The 18,564-nt window shown below is 40.1% G+C and overlaps 2 protein-coding genes across 3 annotated transcripts in view; one reads left to right on the top strand and one right to left on the bottom strand.

The window, feature by feature from the left end:
- Positions 1–13,773, bottom strand: part of zgc:174164 (uncharacterized protein LOC570656 homolog) — a 202,553-nt gene extending 188,780 nt beyond the window's left edge. The window contains exon 1 of the mRNA XM_060862343.1: positions 13,767–13,773. The gene's annotated coding sequence lies outside the window, so the exon portion shown is untranslated. The remainder of the gene's footprint in view (positions 1–13,766) is intronic.
- The window catches only part of grid1b (glutamate receptor, ionotropic, delta 1b), a 319,760-nt gene that overhangs the window by 16,499 nt on the left and 284,697 nt on the right, over positions 1–18,564 (top strand). The window lies entirely within an intron of this gene.

Raw genomic sequence — 18,564 nt, 5'->3', positions numbered from 1 at the left:
TGTGACCCTGTGAAGTTTAAGCACTACAAAAGATGGATGGATGAATGAATGGATGGAGATATAAATTTTGCTACCTTAGTGATGATGGTGATGAAGGACGTCCCTAACTGCAGTACATAGGTTAATGTTTCTCAGTAAAGTATAATCTAAACCCTACACACGCCACCCACGAGTGGTGAGATTTGGCTCTTGAATCTAGATGAAGGTCAACTCTCATAGACCCTTTTCCTTTTCTTTTTTCACGCACAGAGAATATATTGTCATTGTTCGTCTTAATAAGTCCACTGCAAATGTACTGTAAACTCTAAAAGCCATTTAAATCCAGCGCTGGGATGATTTCCAGCTTATAAAAGAGAAGATATTTGTCTCCAGGAACAAACACACCGACAGCAATTTACTTAAATGTCAACACTTTGTGATATTACCACAGCTGGATCAAAAACTGTTTTCTGATACTGCTTTATTTTGATTCCTGTGCTCACTAAGCAAAGGCTTCATAATCCTTGGCATTAGGCAAGATAGTGTTTTGTTGTGATGTTCGTCTGTAAGATTCCTCTATATACAACCTTAACCTTCACTTCTTCCATGAAGATCTATAGGATTTTTCTGATGCCTGAAAACAGAAAGGCATCACTCATCACCTTCTGACCTTTCACCTCTCTCTCTTTCTCTCTCTCTCTCTCTCTCTCTCTCTCTCTCTCTTTCTCTTTCTCTATCTGTTATTAAGTGGTTCTCATGGTAACATGGCAGTGTTTACAGACAGGATGTCTGAGCTTCAGATGATACTGATGAGAGAGAGAGAGAGAGAGAGAGAGAGAGACAGGAATGATGATCAAACAGCAGGTTAATTGATGATGTTTAGCAGCCTGTGGAGAACCGAAGCAGGGTCACCTCATGCTGGCAGCTTAACATAGAGAAACTCAGGCAGCCAGGAGGAAAAACATGACCACAACATCACTACCTGAGAATTAGAAGAAAATAAACCTGACTGGTGTCAGGGTGACGAAGATGAAGGAGGCAACATCCTTGATACTGAATATGTCAAGAATTTGTTTTAGTGTTAGATCATATTAAATTTGACAACAAAACTTTCTTCAGACTGTGTTTTCTCTTCCAGACTGTTATTAGAGGTGAATGTTGGGTCAGTGGTCTAGACGTTGTTGATAAACTGTGTCTGTATTCTGAACCTCAGAGGTGTAAACATTTACATATAGGTGATATTATTCATTTGAATGTAGATATCAGAAACTCTTAACTACGTGTGACTCGGAATAACCAGAATTTCCTCGCGTACTGAAAACACTGATGTATTTTGCGAACCCTGTATAAGTGCCATCTCACTATTTTGAATTAATGTGGTATTCCTCTTCTTAATGTTTTTACTCATTTTATAGCAACACGAGCCAGACTAAGTGCTCACACTTTTTTAAATGTAAGATCGTGTCCTTGACGTTACACTGCAGCTTTACAGCTTGCTCAGAGCTGAACTATTTTCCGTGTCTCCTCGCCACATTGTCACCTTGTCGCCTCGCAATATCGCCGCATCGCCACATACTGTAGTGACCTCGTCATGTCCTCTTTTATTCACCACTCCTGAAACCGAAGCATGACAAGCGTTCTTATGAAGTCGTGTGTAATCAGGACCACCATTTCAGCATTAGGCTTCCATTTTAACATCAGACTTTATGAGTTTAGAGTGTGTGTGTACTGTATGTGTGCAGGCTGCAGGGTGTGTATACTACACCACTTATTGAGCACAGCCTGGAGAGCTCAGAGTTTGCTGATGATTGTAGAGTAAACAGATTAATTACTGCATGTTTCTTCAGGCTCTCGACTCTTCCAACATCAACTGTACAACATCTTAAAGTCTTCTCCACACGCACAGGAAACAACATACATAGCTGATTCAAAACAGTGTTGAGTACTCTGAAGGACAAGAACAAACCTTGGATTATTTCTGTCCTTTCGGGCATTTAAAACAAAAAAAGAAACCGGTTTAAACTCTTTATGTTTGGAAGATGTAATGGTTGAATGGCTAATGGCTGTACAATGGATGTAATGGCTGAGAACGCTGAAGGTTAAAGGATTTTGTCTTCCCTGGAAACTGAATTGGGAAAAGTTATGAAATAACTAATATTTATTTATTTATTTATTTATCTTGAGTTTGCTTGCTTTGTGATAAAAGAAAACTGCCTGAAACTTTACAGTGGAAATTATAAAAAGGGTGAAATTATTTGGGAAGTTATAGACGAAGAAAAAAAAAGAGTATCCACACTTTTAGTTCTCTCTCTCTCTCCTCTCTCTCTCTGAGATAAAGAGTGGGTGTTTCACTTCTCCCATATTTATAAATGTCCTGCTGGAATTTTCAGTGTGTGTAGTAATTCTCTAAAACTCTAGAAAAGTCTAGAAAAGTCTAGCCAACTTCAACCCCACAGTATTGCATGTTTAAGAACATTATGATCTTCATGAAATACAAGTATGTACAGAAATACTGTCATGTGTACTATATGTGTTCCTTATATAATGCAATAATTATATCAAATAAATATGAAATAAATATGAAAGGTTTAGGGCATTATGAGGAAGCATATTGTACAGTTAGAGCAAGGTTTATACTAACAGGTCTCTGATTTTAGGATGTAGAGCCACAAAGTTTTGACCCTCAATAAAATTAAAGCTGAATTGAACTTCCGTTTTATTTAACACGGACATTGTCACAAAGCAGTTTTATAGAAATATATAAATTCAGGACATAAATTCATCCCTAATAATTTATTTAATTAATTTTAATACACCCACAAAAGTCCATATATAGGCAAGAGAACTGAAATGGTGAGTAACCCGTGAAATCGTGCAATAATGCATCTCCTGCTCCATCACTGCTTCCTTCATACAATTAACTTCCTTCAGATCAGTACATGTTCATTACACTGTAGTTTATATGAAATGAGTAAGTGAATACGTTGATAATTCATATATAACATCACAGGCAGTAGGACCTGAAGTCGAGTGTGTGGGTGAGTGTGAAAGTGAATACATGGCGATTGTGTGGAAGACAAAACCGTTTCTCTGTGTATAGATTTTAATCGGATTATTGTGGAAGAGGAGTGATGAGGCGACTGGCGTGGCACTGAGACCTGGCTCTCCTCACGGAGACTCATTCCATATTTCGACCTACTGCCAGGAGACCTAGTAATCTTGTTCTGAGTCTCATTTACTTCCTGTGAACATTAATACTCAAAATGGCTGCTGGTGGGACTCGGCTTGCAGGTCTCTGAGGGAAAAATGGTCTCTGGGAACGCTGGGAAGGCCAGGAACACTTGAAACGCCGGGAAATATGGGATTGCTGGAACACTGGGAATGCTGGGGAAGTGGCAAGAGCTGGGAACATTGGGAATGCTGGAAAAGCTGGGAACTCTGGGAATGCTGGGAACACTGGGAAAGTTGATGATGTGGGAAATGCTGGTAATGCTGGTAATGCTGAGAACTGTTGGAACCATGGGAACACTGGGAAAGCTGAGAATATAGAGAATGCTGGGAACACTGGGAAAGCTGGGGAACTCTGGAAACAATGGGATAGCTGAAAAGTCTGGGAAAGCTGGGAAGACTAGGAAAGCTGGAGAAGCTGAAAGCCTGCAATCTTAGAGATGTCATATCAGATAATGTGAAACTATGCCATAAATTTGAGTTGCTTTAAAGAAGCACTGGTTATTGCCGGTTAAATGCGGTTTCAGTCCCAACAGTGGAAAGTGATAGGAGGTACGAGCTAATGGACTTACAGACAGGAGCATTACCATGTAGCATTTAGGACAAACGTCATTTAGAACGTCTTAAATGAAAACTGGATGGAGGAGAAAAGTGCAAATGAGGACACGTAGAGAAAAAAGCCGGCATTTTTATTCAGCAGACTAAGAGAGGAGGAGACGACTAGACTACAATCATGTTATCTGAAATTGAGTTCTCCACATTTATTTTTCCCTCAAACCTGTAATGCATAAAAAGCCCATTTTCCCAGAGCAAGCTGAGAGAGGACGGCGTTCACGAGTAAAGACGACAACAAGAAACTCGCAGAAGCCTGTTTATTCCTTTATTCCCCTGATTACAGAAGCTTTTATCCCCGTGTAGCCCACTTCCCAGCTCCACTTCCACTGAAAGCCCCAGGAGATTTACTGAGTACCACACACACCTGTCCTCCTCCTCCAGCACCCTGTACTCACACACACCGTCTCACACGTGCAACGTCTTCACCGTAAAGCTTCTAAAGGGTCTTCAGGGTGAGAGAGTGGTATCTGTACAGCTCAAAGCTGTCTTTATCTTCTTCATCCTCTTCATCCTCACTCCTCTGATGGCTGGAACGCCCTGTGTGTCATCAGGATCATGTCGCTTCTTTTAACGATCTAGTGCATAGAAATTAAAGAACACGGGACATGTGTAAGGAACCACAACAATCGTCCATAGTGCTGCTCTATCAAGAGCGAGAACTTATTTATTTAGTAGATTAAACCTGTTTAAACTGTGAGGTGTTGATCTTTAATAAACAATACATTTTAAATGTTATTATTATTGACTTATTGACTATTCTCCATTAACAGCCATGTTCCATAATTTTGTTGCCTTGGCAATGACTTTTTTTTTGGTTATTACTGGTTATGTGGGACTTGCTGTTCATTACTCAGCTTTGAAGAAAACACACACTTTAGAGTCCTGGAGTCATTATATTATGCTAAACCTGCTAAAAATATATAGTTTTTGTGGGTTTTTTTTTATCAGGTCGATGTGTGTTGATTAGGGCTGTGAGATTTCGGAGTAAAAAATGACATCCACGGTCACAAATCCACAGAGTGAAAGAAGCAAGTCTTTGATTTCAGGCACTTCTTGGCAAATCTGTTAATGCTAGAGCTGGAACGTGGGCAGGTAGTCACGAAAATGTCAATTACTTTCTTCCAGACCATCACTGTGGGCTTTCTCACTCGTCCCTCTTCCTCCTGCAGGAGAGAGCAGAGAAGGATTACACAACTCGTACACTGAGAACGAAATATCTCTGGCTAGTGATTAACATGCTCCTGCCTTATTTAGTCAAAAGTACCACTTGTAATCCCCAGGAGGCTGAAGCTCACCAGCATCTCACTTATTACTGGCCTCAGGATGTTGGGTTAATGGTGTTGGGTTTTAGCCTCACGCTTCTTCTACAGTAGCAGCTTTTATGTCAATCTCATTACTGCTGTGTACGGAATATAACACACTGCTTAATATATCAGATCTGTGTCAGAGAGGGAGGGACTGTGCACACACACAAGAGAAGAGAACATAATTTACTTCAGAACAACATGTGATGGGCATTGATGTGCATGGAGTAAGCGAAAGCATCTGAAGTTAAAGATGGCAGCAAGGCACAGATATGGGACAGTGATGGAGCAGCCACTTTTGGTATTTTTATAATCATCATCATCATCATCACTTATTATTATAAGTAGTAGTACTATATCAATATTATTAGCATTGAAGATGTTTTGTCACCTTACTCTAAGTGTATGGTTTTATTAGTAGTATTATTGATGATGTTTTTTTGGCTGCTTCCTGTTCGGGGTCTCTTCGGGGTCCGCATATTTACACCGGTTGCTCTTCGTGATTCAACCCTCCCAGTTTATTCAGGCTTGGGACCGGCACTGAGAGTTAACACTACGGCACAATGGACGAAGGGACCCTGCCACTGGACCACCAGGAAGCATATATGATTATTATTATTATTATTATTATTCCTATTATACTTCTATATAACACGTCATAAGATGTCTCAGCTACCTAGGGGGTGCTATTATTTCCAAAATATTAAACCTATTTTACACAAACTATTTAATCAGCACAAAACTATGATTCGTCTTTCCCATCTTCCGTGTCATGTGAGTTTTATGTTTATATTGTTTATGTACCAGATTGGTGATGTGACAGGAAGTCAGCTGTCTTGAGTTTGATCTAAAACTGTTACTAAATCACTACATTTAGATCACAGACATTTGTTTCTCAGAGATATATATATATATATATATATATATATATATATATATATATATATATATATATATATATATATACATATACATATAATGTTCTGGAATGTTCCTTTATAATAAAGTCAAGAAGCAGTGGTGTGACTGGTGCTTCAGGAACTTCACATGTTTAATCTAAGGGGCGCTAGCATTGATGAATTACTAAGACTGTTCCTAACACCTGCTCAACAGGAAGTCCTGCTTCATCTTTCTGATCGTTCCCCTTCAGGTGCTTAGGGATCCTTGAAAGAAACAGGAAGTCATTCTTTATGTTTTATGTTTCTTCGCCTAACCTCGTTTCTCGGATGTGTGATATGTGGCTTCGTCGATAACAAACGTGATGGTGAACATGAAGTGAAGCCATTTCTCAGCAGTGGATTTATGAAATGACACCAAATTTCACATATGTTTATCAGCATGACCTGGTGATAACAGGATGTTTGCATGGCCAGACCGAACAAAAAAACTGATTCTGGAGACTATTTTACCGCATATTTACAGCAAATGACTTTTTAGCCACACCTACAAAACTCTGGAAAAGACAAAGAGAGATAAAAACCATGATCAAACATAGACTTAACAAACCTCTTTAGCAAAGTGTGTGTTAAATCTTCCAGTAACGCAGTTCCGCCACTGCAGATCTTCAGTTGCTACATACACACACACACACACACACACACACACACACACACACACACACACAAAATCCCACCATCTATAGGGTGCCGTTACTTTAGTCCTGATTGAACAACTAGATTTATGTCTATGTTTATGATCATGAATGTGCGTACGTATGTGCATGTGTTTTTGTGTGTGTGTGTGTGTGTTTTATTGATCTGCATCTTCAGGTCTTACATACCTCAGGTTCTTTGTGCAACATTGATGGTTGGTATGGAGTTTGTACTGTACTGAAACCACACACACACACACACACACACACACTCACACACACACACACACACACACACACACAGAAATGCCGGGTCTCTAGTCGGCTCTGGATCACTTCCTGTCCTGATCCCTGTCAGCCGGAGCTTTTGTCAAACCCATGCTGACTCAGGCAGAGCTGTATTTCTGGAGTAGTATCAATGCACTGCAGTGGTATACACACACACACACACACACACACACACACACACACACACACTAACACACATACACACACACACACTGCAGGTCTTTGACTCAGACTGGCCAGGGAGTTCATGTCTGACTGCACTGACTGTATACACACCTAATCTTACACACAGCATCAACACACACAGACGCACTCATTCACACACACACACACACACACACACACACACACACACACACACACACACACACACACACACACAGTACTATATACTGTATATATAATCAAATAGAATATATACACAGTCATCAGTTCATCAGGTTTAGGCTGTAGTGTCTCGGACAGTAATGATGATCAGGACATTTCTAACAGAAAACTAATGGACTCAGAGAGCGAGTGAGTGAGTGAGCGAGCAAGCGAGCGAGAGAAAGAGACAGAGAGAGACTAACTGTGCACAAAATATGGAGATAAATTCAGCGTCTCACACTCAAAGGCACCTCCGATGTACATGCATGATTTATGAGGGCTAATAAAGCTACAGAGGAGGAAAAGCCAAATACGCAAATGAACAGAAGAGAATATTTTATTCCTTTACTGCCTGAAAAGGAAACAGAAAATAACACCGGCTTTATGGCGACGTAAATAAGAGGGCAGACACCGAGTAATGGCTGGCTACGTGTGTGTCTGTGTGTTTTTTTAATTTTAAAACACAAACACACACAAACACAATAACCATGACAACGCTCTTACCAAGCCTAGCTAGTATCTCTAGTTTGTTCTAGTAGAGAGAAGAGTGAGATAAACTCTGCTGTTTGCAGGTTAATAAAATGGAAAGCCTTTTATAAATTTAGCATTTATTATAAAAAAACAACACAAAAATCAATGGATCACAAAAGTGTATCGTTTTTCTCCTTTTTGGTTTAGAGCATAAGACTTTCTCTCCATAACAATCACTGTGGAGATTATTTCACTCACCAAGCAGGAACATTTAATGCAATCTGGAAATCTGTCTTTCCATCTTGGGAATTGTGTCTTGGGAATTTGGTCAGATCCGGGTATCTGAGCACGCGACATGATCACACCTGACATCTCAATAACACGGTGGATCTCACGCAACTTACACAGTCCACAGATTTACAAGATTTGAATCATTTTGGCTTCTTACATTTTTAATGCTTCTGCAGTTTTCTGCAAGCTTCTCAGCTTTGAAACTTTCTTTGTTTTTATTCAAGAGGAATCCAGGAATAGGATGTGCAGCCGCTTCATATTTCAATGCAGCTGGTGAAGGGTTTCAGTGGCGATTTCCACATTTCCACAAACACGTTGTGTTTATAATTGAAATAAATTCCCTATCTAGCTCTGGAGGGGAAACTCAGCGAAGGATGGTGATGAAAACATTCACTGTTTCCTCACACGTTTGTTTTCTTCCTGATCTTTTATTCAAGCTCATTTGATAAGAGAGCTGACAGATGACAGAAAAGAGTCTTGAATCTTAGTGAAGAAGCAGAAAACGTACTGATTCTTAGTGAAGAATCTGAAAAAGTCTTGATTCTTAGTGAAGAATCAGAAAAGTCTTGAATCTTAGTGAACAATCAGAAAAGGTCTTGATTCTTAGTGAAGAATCAGAAAAGGTTTTGAATCTTAGTGAAGAATCAGAAAAGGTTTTGAATCTTAGTGAAGAATCAGAAAAGGTCTTGAATCTTAGTGAAGAATCAGAAAAGGTCTTGAATCTTAGTGAAGATTCCTATGAAGCTTCTCATTTAAAGATGACATTGAAGGTCATTAAGATGATTGATTAATTGCCTTGGAGGTTGTATTGTTTTTCTTGTGTTTAGGAGAATAGAAGAAGAAAACAAATGAAAAGTCATGGAGGATATCAGAACTTTCATTTGTTTTTCTTGTGTTTAGGAGAATAAAAGAAGAAAACAAATGAAAAGTCATGGAGGATATCAGACGTTTCTAAACTAAAAAATAGCTTTTACATGTTTGAGGTCGATGAGGTTGAGTTTCTTTCAGTTTTCTGAAACTCACACTTGAACCTCACCTCTGAAAAGACCTTCTTATCTCCTCAGATCTTTCACAGATTATCTTATGTTTGCTTGTTCTGTTCTCAGCCTGTGACCAGCACAATAACATTTCTACACATCACACTGGCATAACCACGGAGCCAGGAATCTCCAGCACCACTGCGCACTCCACTAACCAGCTAAACGCTCACTGTGCTGTAACCGGGTGGAGGCCAGGCGACTTTAAGCCAGCTTTTCCGCATCGTGTAGGATTTATCAGACTACAGACTGGGGATTTAGGAAGCTTTGTGATTCGGAAGAGGAGAATTTGGCACAGCAAGACCAAGCATTATATTGATTCGTAAAATCCAAATCCTCACTCAAGCTTCAGAATTACTATAAGAAATTAAAAAATATGCAAAAAACTACTACTACTAACAATAACAACAATAATAATCATTTATATTTATATCATTTTTAAAACTAATAGTCCATCTCAGTCTGATTCAGGGAATTTATTTCGTTTGATTGCATGCTGTTTGCTTTTGTTTCTTTTCGCTCAGTATGAAAGCGATCCTGTGAGTAGAAGCTCCACCCCCTCAGACCAGAGCTGAGGTTTACTCTCTTACAGCAACACAGACAATATTTCTAACTCAAGTAAATTTAATATCTTACAAAAAAATTATTACAAATCCATTCAAATGACTGTAAACACTGCAGATCCAGATCACATCCGACACAATTCTGATCATTTTTTTCTGTGGAATGTAATTTCCTTGTCTTAATTGGCACATGGATTGTACCAGGATCGTAATGAAGAGACGCTGATGTCCCGTTTGCTTCATCTGTTCTGTTCCAGCATTGATCTCTCTCTCTCTCTCTCTCTCTCTCTCTCTCTCTCTCTCTCTCTCTCTCACTCTTTCTCTCTCTCACTGTAAGACAGTGTTTCAAGCCGATGCCTGTTTTATTTCCACAACTAGCACTTGCACAGTCTGCTGTCCAGGGACCCATAAAACATCCTGTGGACTGAATGCAGTGGACATTAAATGGTGCTGGATTGGACACGATGGCACAACAGGAAGAAGATCTTCAGTGCATTTCAGCTACTGAAGGAGACTTCCTGTGCTACTGAGATGGACTGTTTGTATGTTTTTGCTACACGTGGAGATAAGAGCTTCATCACCAGCATGTATTACAAGTGGATAATTACACATAAATAAAGCAGACAGCGTGATTAACTTGCACTATTATCCAGTTTGTGAGGGAAAAACACCATGTAGCATCGATCAGAGACGCTCTGTTAGGAAAGCGGGCTGTAGCTCTGTTTACACTCACACTTCCACTTCAAGAGCCATCACAGGGCAGCTTCACAGAAACACAGACAGAGTTTAAGCAACTTGATAAACAGCAGTGTGGAGAAACTGCCTGGGAAAGAACCAAACTCAACAACCAACCCATTCTGATTCATTACAGTGGTGCTGTGGGCGTGGCCTGGGTATCCTAGGGGTGTGGCCTCAGCTCAGAGCTTTTATTTTCAATACAAACTATGTATAACCTTTCAGAGAAACAAGTTAAACACATTTGTCACACACTAATGAGGCTTCATACTAGCTCCAATCTCTGATTAGATTAGATTAGATTAGCAAACTGAGCTAACTGTCCTAGCTACGAACCCTCACCAGAGATACCAACCATCTGCTGCTTCCTTTCAAGCTTTATTTTTAACATGATAATATGATGGTAATGATAATAAGTGTTGTATATGACAGGTGAGGATGAGTCCTCTCTTGTCAGTTTTGGAGTAAACAGGAATCAAAGCTTGAGTGAGGACCTGAAATATAGTCGCACCACACACATTGTTCCTTACACATTCTAATCGTTTGGGTTTGTCGTTTATTTAAAGTCCTCATTAGCATAGAACTGAGAAACTCCCTAAAGTGAACAAAGGATTAATGAATCGGCAGGAAGTGAGCCACAAAGCAGAAAAAAGAGTTTCCTTCTAAAGTGAAGAGATCCACTTAACCTCACTCATGTGAGAGGATGTTCATGACGGTCCCACAATGCCGCTCTTCAGCTCTGTCACTAATCAGAGCAACCCGAACTGAGAGAAAGAGACAAGCATCAATATCCACACAAACACACACACACATGGCCAATTCAGCAGGATACACTGAGGAGTCATCTTGACCTCAACCATATCCAACACACACACACACACACACACACACACACACACACACACACACACACACGGTCAATTCAGCAGGATACACAGAGGAGTCATCTTGACCTCAACAATGTTACCCCACACCACACACACACACACACAGACACACACACAGACATAAAGGCATAATGAGTCCAGCTGGGGGGGCACGGTGACTTAGTGGTTAGCACGTTCGCCTCACACCTCCATGGATGGGGGTTCGATTCCTATGTATGTGTGTGTGGAGTTTGCATGTTCTCCCCGTGCCTCGGGGGTTTCCTCCGGGTGCTCCGGTTTCCTCCCCCGGTCCAAAGACATGCATGGTAGGTTGATTGGCATCTCTGGAAAAATTGTCCGTAGTGTGTGATTGCGTGAGTGAATGAGTGTGTGTGTGTGCCCTGCGATGGGTTGGCACTCCGTCCAGGGTGTATCCTGCCTTGATGCCCGATGACGGCTGAGATAGGCACAGGCTCCCCGTGACCCGAGGTAGTTCGGATAAGCGGTAGAAAATGAGTGAGTGAGTGAGAGTGAGTGAGTAAGTCCAGCTGGTATGGTGTGTACTGTGTGTAAGGATCTTATGGAATATCTCACTGGAGTTAATGGTGACAAAGTGAAAGGACCAAGAAAAGACAAGCATAAAAGAACGAGAAGAAAAAAACCCTGACATTTCAATCAAAGTGCTGATTCAAGTCCGTTGCCTGCTCCCTCTCACACTCTGTTCATTATCAGGTTTGAGAAAAAAAAAGAAAGAAAAAAGAAGGAGGCCAATTTATGCTCGGTTTAAGGCATGAGAAACTAGCCGCGGGTTTCGTCATCTCTGCGCTCTGTAATTGATTGGCTCGTTCAGCCGTCCTCGCTTTCTAATTAGAATATTTATTCATTATTTATATTTATCGAGCGTGTGACTGGCTGCTCTTTATATAAATGTCATATCAATTACAGCATCCTCGCTGCAGAGCTGCTCGCAGCCAGATAAGGTGTCCTCACCAAGAGAGTGCCGCAGAATTGGACTGTCTGAGCAGCGATTACGAGCTCTGACACCACGTCCAGCCAGGAATTAGCACCTCTTCTCGTGAGCTCGGCCAAAACCAATGGAGCTTTTCCCCATTAAACACTCGTGATAGCACGCCATCGGGTTTATTTATGCTAATGTGAGACCTCGTCTCTGATGCTAATGCACGTTATGGCTGCTTTTATAACGCCACAAAATATTTACAGCCATCATTTATGACATCTTGCAATCTTACAGTGCAGAGCCCTGAGCGCTTCTCATTTCTGTACATCACATAGCGCTTTATGATCATGTTGTGCTATTATGTTATGCCTTGCGTATAAATGGAACTTTACAAGATTTAGCTGACCAATCACGAACAAGAATTGCCTCTGAATGTTAATGTCTTTTTTCTGTCATTATATTTTACTTCAAAAAGTTAGTCTGCTCTAACAAGCTAATATTATCTCCTATTATGCTAAAAGCCTACTAGCTAGCATGGCTAATTAGAGTTTTGACACACAGTACTGGTATGCTTATTGTTTTTGTTTATTGAATGAAAAGAATACATTTTATTCCTCGACTCTGATTCTGATTCAGACCTAAAGAGAATATTTAATATAAAGACATTTTTATACACAATCACAGGTTTGAGAAACATTGGTTTCTATGGTTTCTATGGGTGTGGAATGAATTTATTATACACTTCTGTGTATCTGATTATTTTAGAGTAGACAAAAGCACAAAAACATGCTAAAATACACAAAAACACAAAAACTGGATACCTCTTATTTGGCTCATATAAGGATAAAAATAATACAAATGGTGTTTCAATTGAATTGTGTGTAATATATTTGTGCACTTTCTTTAAAAAGATAAGACTTGTGTATAGTATGACACATGGAGGGAATGCGCAGTCACACATACACACACACAGGATCAATTAGCCATATTAGCTGAACGTGTGTGTGTGTGTGTGGGAGACAGCAGCGCATTTTGTAATTAGCCACTGACCCTCCTTAAAGATATGATAGGTGGTGAAGAGTATGCAGTGTGATTAAGCATACTTCCATGAACGTGTGTATGTGTGTATGTGTGTGTGGTGTGTGTGTGTGTGGGAGACAGCAGCGCATTTTGTAATTAGCCACTGACCCTCCTTAAAGATATGATAGGTGGTGAAGAGTATGCAGTGTGATTAAGCATACTTCCATGAACGTGTGTATGTGTGTGTGTGGTGTGTGTGTGTGTATGTGTGTGTGTGTGTGTGTGCGCGCGTGTGTGTGTGTAAGATTGCCCTGGCTTATTGAAGTGCAAATTGTCACTAAATCCGACAGAGAAATCCTGCTGCGCCTCATATTCTCTTCTGATATCTCTGGCTATTGGCCAGAGGATGTTTGTCTGTCTGTGTTTGTGTGTGTGTGTATGTGTGTGTGTGTGTGTGTGTGTGTGTGTGTGTGTGTGAGAGAGAGAGAGAGAGAGAGAGAGAGAGAGACTCTGAAGGGTATTCCAAATCCTTGCTTGTCAGAATTGCTGATTTCAGCAGAGTCTACTGAGCAGCTGTTAGGGCATGCTGTAATGTGATTGGATGATCAGCATGTAGGAGGCAGCTGATTGGACGAAGTGGTGAGTCACGGTGTGTAAGAGGTCTTCAGTTTGTGTGGGGCACCAGTTTAACAGAATATTCACTTATTTGACAATATTTTAGCCTATACCCTGAGATGGCATCAGCAGCTATGGTGTAATTAGTCACGGATTAACAGAGGGCAATAACCTGGGGATTTATTTTTAATGCTGGAAATTCTATTAAAGTCAGAAGTAATTGCATAAAATTAACCTTTTCCTCTTCACTCTAACAGGATTACTGTATTAACACCTTCATTAAGGACTGGAATTGAATTAGCAGATAAGAACAGACACTGTGATGTGCCACAAGTCCACATCGTGTGTGTGTGTATGTGTGTGTGTGTGTGTGTGTGTGTGTGTGTGTGTGTGTGTGTGTGTTTAACCCCCGTCTGCATGAAGTTATACTCCTGAGTCTCCAGTAAATCAACCGTTACACAGATACAGAAGGTTAAACATTTTCTCACAGCAGGGTTTCATTATTATTTTATTATATTATTAATTTTACGTCTTTCTTTCACACACTGTTATAAAGTTTGACTCACTTTACAACTCATCATCAACTCCTTTACATTTTCCTCAGAAATTCAGTTCTCTTCTCAAACCGATAATCTCACCTGAGGAGGTTACTCATGAGCATGTGCTGTGAGGTGATTAGCTCAACTGGCTAACAGACAATATCTTTGACACATGGGCTCTCAAGTGTCACGCATTGAGAGTGACAGTCACTTATTTGGGTCTTTTGTCACGCTCTCCCGCCACACATTGTATTTGTCTTTCAAAGATCACAGCCTTGGTTTTAGTGCTTCCACATTCTAATGCTGATGCCGAGAGGGTATTTTCGATGGTAGGTTTGAAAAAACCTCAACACGAAACAGCTTGTCTCTGGACAGGACATTGTCCTCAATCATGACCCTTAAAATGGCTGGGTTTGAGTTGAACTGTTTTAAATGGGAGCGACATTACAAATGATAAAGGAGTCCAAAAAGGCAACAAACACTTACAATAACACCAGTCATAATCTCTCTCACTCTCTCGCTCTCTCTCTCTTTCTCTCTCTCACACACACACACAAATTAATAAATGGAAATTGAATAAATACTTTGTATTTGTTTAAAATTTGTTCAGTGATCCCCTAAACACAACAACTCCCCCATTATTGTGTTTTTTTTTTGGTTTGTATTTTTTAATGTCACTCTTGCCTGTCTTCAAAACTTGAGAGCCCTGTTGATAGCTTCTGGAAAGAGGTTTCAAGGTGTGTGTTTTAAAAATAAAATTCAACAAATAAATAAAATAAATACCTCCAGGGTTGGGGGTGCGATTCCCGCCTCCACCTTGTGTGTGTGGAGTTTGCATGTTTCCTCCGGGTGCTCCGGTTTCCTCCCCCGGCATGCATGGTAGGTTGATTAGCATCTCTGGAAAAATTGTCCGTAGTGTGTGATTGCGTGAGTGAATGAGAGTGTGTGTGTGCCCTGTGATGGGTTGGCACTCCGTCCAGGGTGTATCCTGCCTTGATGCCCGATGACGCCTGAGATAGTAGTTCGGATAAGCGGTAGAAAATGAGTGAGTAAGTGAGAGTGAGTGAATAAAATAAATAACATCAACCATCACTCTCCTCATGACTTTACTCATAGTCCTGTAAAAGGTCTTTCTACACCAACTTGCTAACCAGAGGTGGGTAGTAACGAGTTACATTTACTCCGTTACATTTACTTGAGTAAGTTTTTGAAAAAATTATACTTCTAGGAGTAGTTTTAAATCACTATACTTTTTACTTTTACTTGAGTAGATTTGTAAAGAAGAACTCTGTACTGTACTCTTACTCCGCTACATTAGGCTACAATGATCTCGTTACTTTTCTTTTTACCTCTTTGGTATTCTATGCATCAATTTTAATGTTTAATTTTGACAGATAGAGAAACTTCCGCTAAGGCTCTACCACGTGACTGTTTCACCAATCAAACGTACTGTAGTTGTGCAGACTCGTCACGTTACCATACTCAATCTTAGCGGCGGGACGGGTTAGTTAGCAACACAAATATGTCAGAATCAACCGTCGGCAATGCAGACACAAACGAGGAGGAAAACCCGCACCCCTGGCCTCATATTGGAAGCATGTTTACCTTAGTAAAAGTGCAAGAGAGCAGCTACATTATGAGGTGACTTCTGTGTCTGCCAAAGCAAACGGACATTTCAGCATTCAAAAACTCAACATCTAACTTGAGGAAACATGTCCTAAATGTTTTTTTTGCTATAGTCAAAGGCGCATGTTTAGGCGCATGTTTGTCTTTTAGGTTACATATCACAGAGCTCTCAAGTCTTCACCGTGAGACACGCATTTCAGTCAGTTCACACCTTGTATTTCTTACGCTGAGAAATAAGGGAGAACTTTTCCCGCTATTACAATTGAATTAATGGACAGGCATGCAGTACACAGAGCAGTTTTGTCGAGTTCAGCTGTTTCGCGTTTTTTTTTTATGTGCTCAACTTTACTCAGCGCCGCAAGAGCCGACAAACAGATGACATCAGACGTGTCGTTTCTTGCAGCGCCGAACACACACATTTAAAGATAGTTCAGTCAAAATGAAAATTCTGTCATTATTTACTCACTCTCATGTTGTTACAAACCTGTATAAATTTCTTTGTTCTGATGAACATGAAGGAAGATATTTTGAGAAACAAAAACAGCTTTGCAACCAGAAGCTTTAGCTTACCTGAAACTAAGGAAAGTACTAGAGGCTTCCTGAAATTAATTAAAGGAGTAGAGATGTATTTCATTATTATTGCCCTTTCATCAAGGCATCAAATGTTCAACAATCACAACACAAAAGAAATTAAATGTGTGTGTGTTTCCGTTTGTTGTTCTGTCACTGGAGACACACACACAGTTTTATGAGAATTTATGGGCTGCCTCGTTCTAGTTCTGCCTGGTAAAAAAGTATAAAGGTTTGGAAATTTGTGTTACTTGTGCCTTTTTTTATTTATTATTATTTTATTTATTAAGTACTTTAATTTACCTGAATTATTTTAATTTAAGCTATTTTGTAATTAATTAATTTTAATTTATTTTATTGATTGGATGAGCCATAATTTGCCTAATGACTATTTTGTATTTTTGTGTCTGATTGTTGTCTTGTGTTAAAAAATAAATCAGACGTTACTCAACAGTTACTCAGTACTTGAGTAGTTTTTTCACCAAGTACTTTTTTACTCTTATTCAAGTAATTATTTGGATGTCTACTTTTTACTTTTACTTGAGTCATATTATTCTTAAGTAACAGTACTTTTACTTGAGTACAATTTTTGGCTACTCTACCCACCTCTGTAGCTAACTAGCAGTTCTAAAACAAAAAGCTAGGTAGCATTTTACCATTTAGACAGAAACTAGCCTAGCAATTAGATTACTAGCACTTCTACACTAATTAGCCAGGAACTAGTGATTCTACACCTTGTGTCCTTATTGTAACTGTGACTGATCAGAGATAAACACTCCTCTGCTTTATGCTTTCACGCATCTGGAGGCTTGTGGCTCCTCTAATTTTTCTCTTCATCTGGCTGAAAATCATTTCACACACTCCTGATTTACTTTACAGCTCAGACACATGGACTTATTGAATGATTTCTTTTTATGGAATATTCCGGGTTGACATTGTTGAGTCATGTTCCGACCATCTGAGTGAGACATGTCAGCGTGTGTGAGGTCAGCGTCACCTCCTGGTCTCAGAGACAGCGAGGAAGACAGCAGTGATCAGTGAGAGGAAGTCTGAGTTTATTCTCCTGCTGTGTGTCAGAATCATGAACAAATCTGAAGTTTTTTGTGTTAATCTGTGTCAAGTCTAGAAAATGTGTGCTAACTTCAATAACGTTCATGTGATCCTTTAGTCAGATTAGTGTAGCATCAGGTAGCTAAGCTATGTGGGTCAGAGTGCACTAGTGGTGGCTAATGCACATGCAAAATGCTAATAGCTGCCAAGAAATCTGTTAATGTTAAATGATGTGTTTTATATCATTGATGGAATAATAAGAATAATGAATCTGTCACACACACACACACACACACGCACACATCTGAAGACAGATAGGCAGCTGTGTATAATTCTGTAACTCTGTAATGCTCCATTTCCTTCGAGTACCAAACAGTTCTAGTGGACGTGCCACTCTGTGTGATCACCTGACTATTACAACAGCCTCTGATAGGCTGATTCATTCTGGGAGTCTGGGAGAGAACGTAATCAGCACCAGCGTGGCTCCTGTCGCCCTCAAAGTGCTTTGTGGGTTATTATTTTGACCTGACGGTGGCGCTGTTATCGTCACTAACGCAGAAATCCGAACTAAGCTGATAAATTAAAGGATTTTTTTTTATGTGTGGAAGACAGACGAGTGTCAGCGGTGCTAAAGGAGGTTGAGCACCGCTGCCAGTCCCTGCAGGAAGGAGGCGTTTCTCCTCAGGGGGAGCTCCAAGTCACTGCTTGGTCTTTTTCCTCGATAACAAGTCCTTACTTATCACCTTTGCACGCAGTCTCAGTGCCTGCGCTCGGTTATGAATGTGAGAGTGCCGCCGTTTTAATCTTGCTCAAGGAGCTGTTTAATTCTCCCTGTCAGTTCATCTTCGACCC

Source organism: Tachysurus vachellii, chromosome 2, assembly GCF_030014155.1.
Source record: "Tachysurus vachellii isolate PV-2020 chromosome 2, HZAU_Pvac_v1, whole genome shotgun sequence".
Classification (NCBI taxonomy): Eukaryota; Metazoa; Chordata; class Actinopteri; order Siluriformes; family Bagridae; genus Tachysurus; species Tachysurus vachellii.
This window is presented reverse-complemented; position numbering and strand designations above follow the sequence as displayed.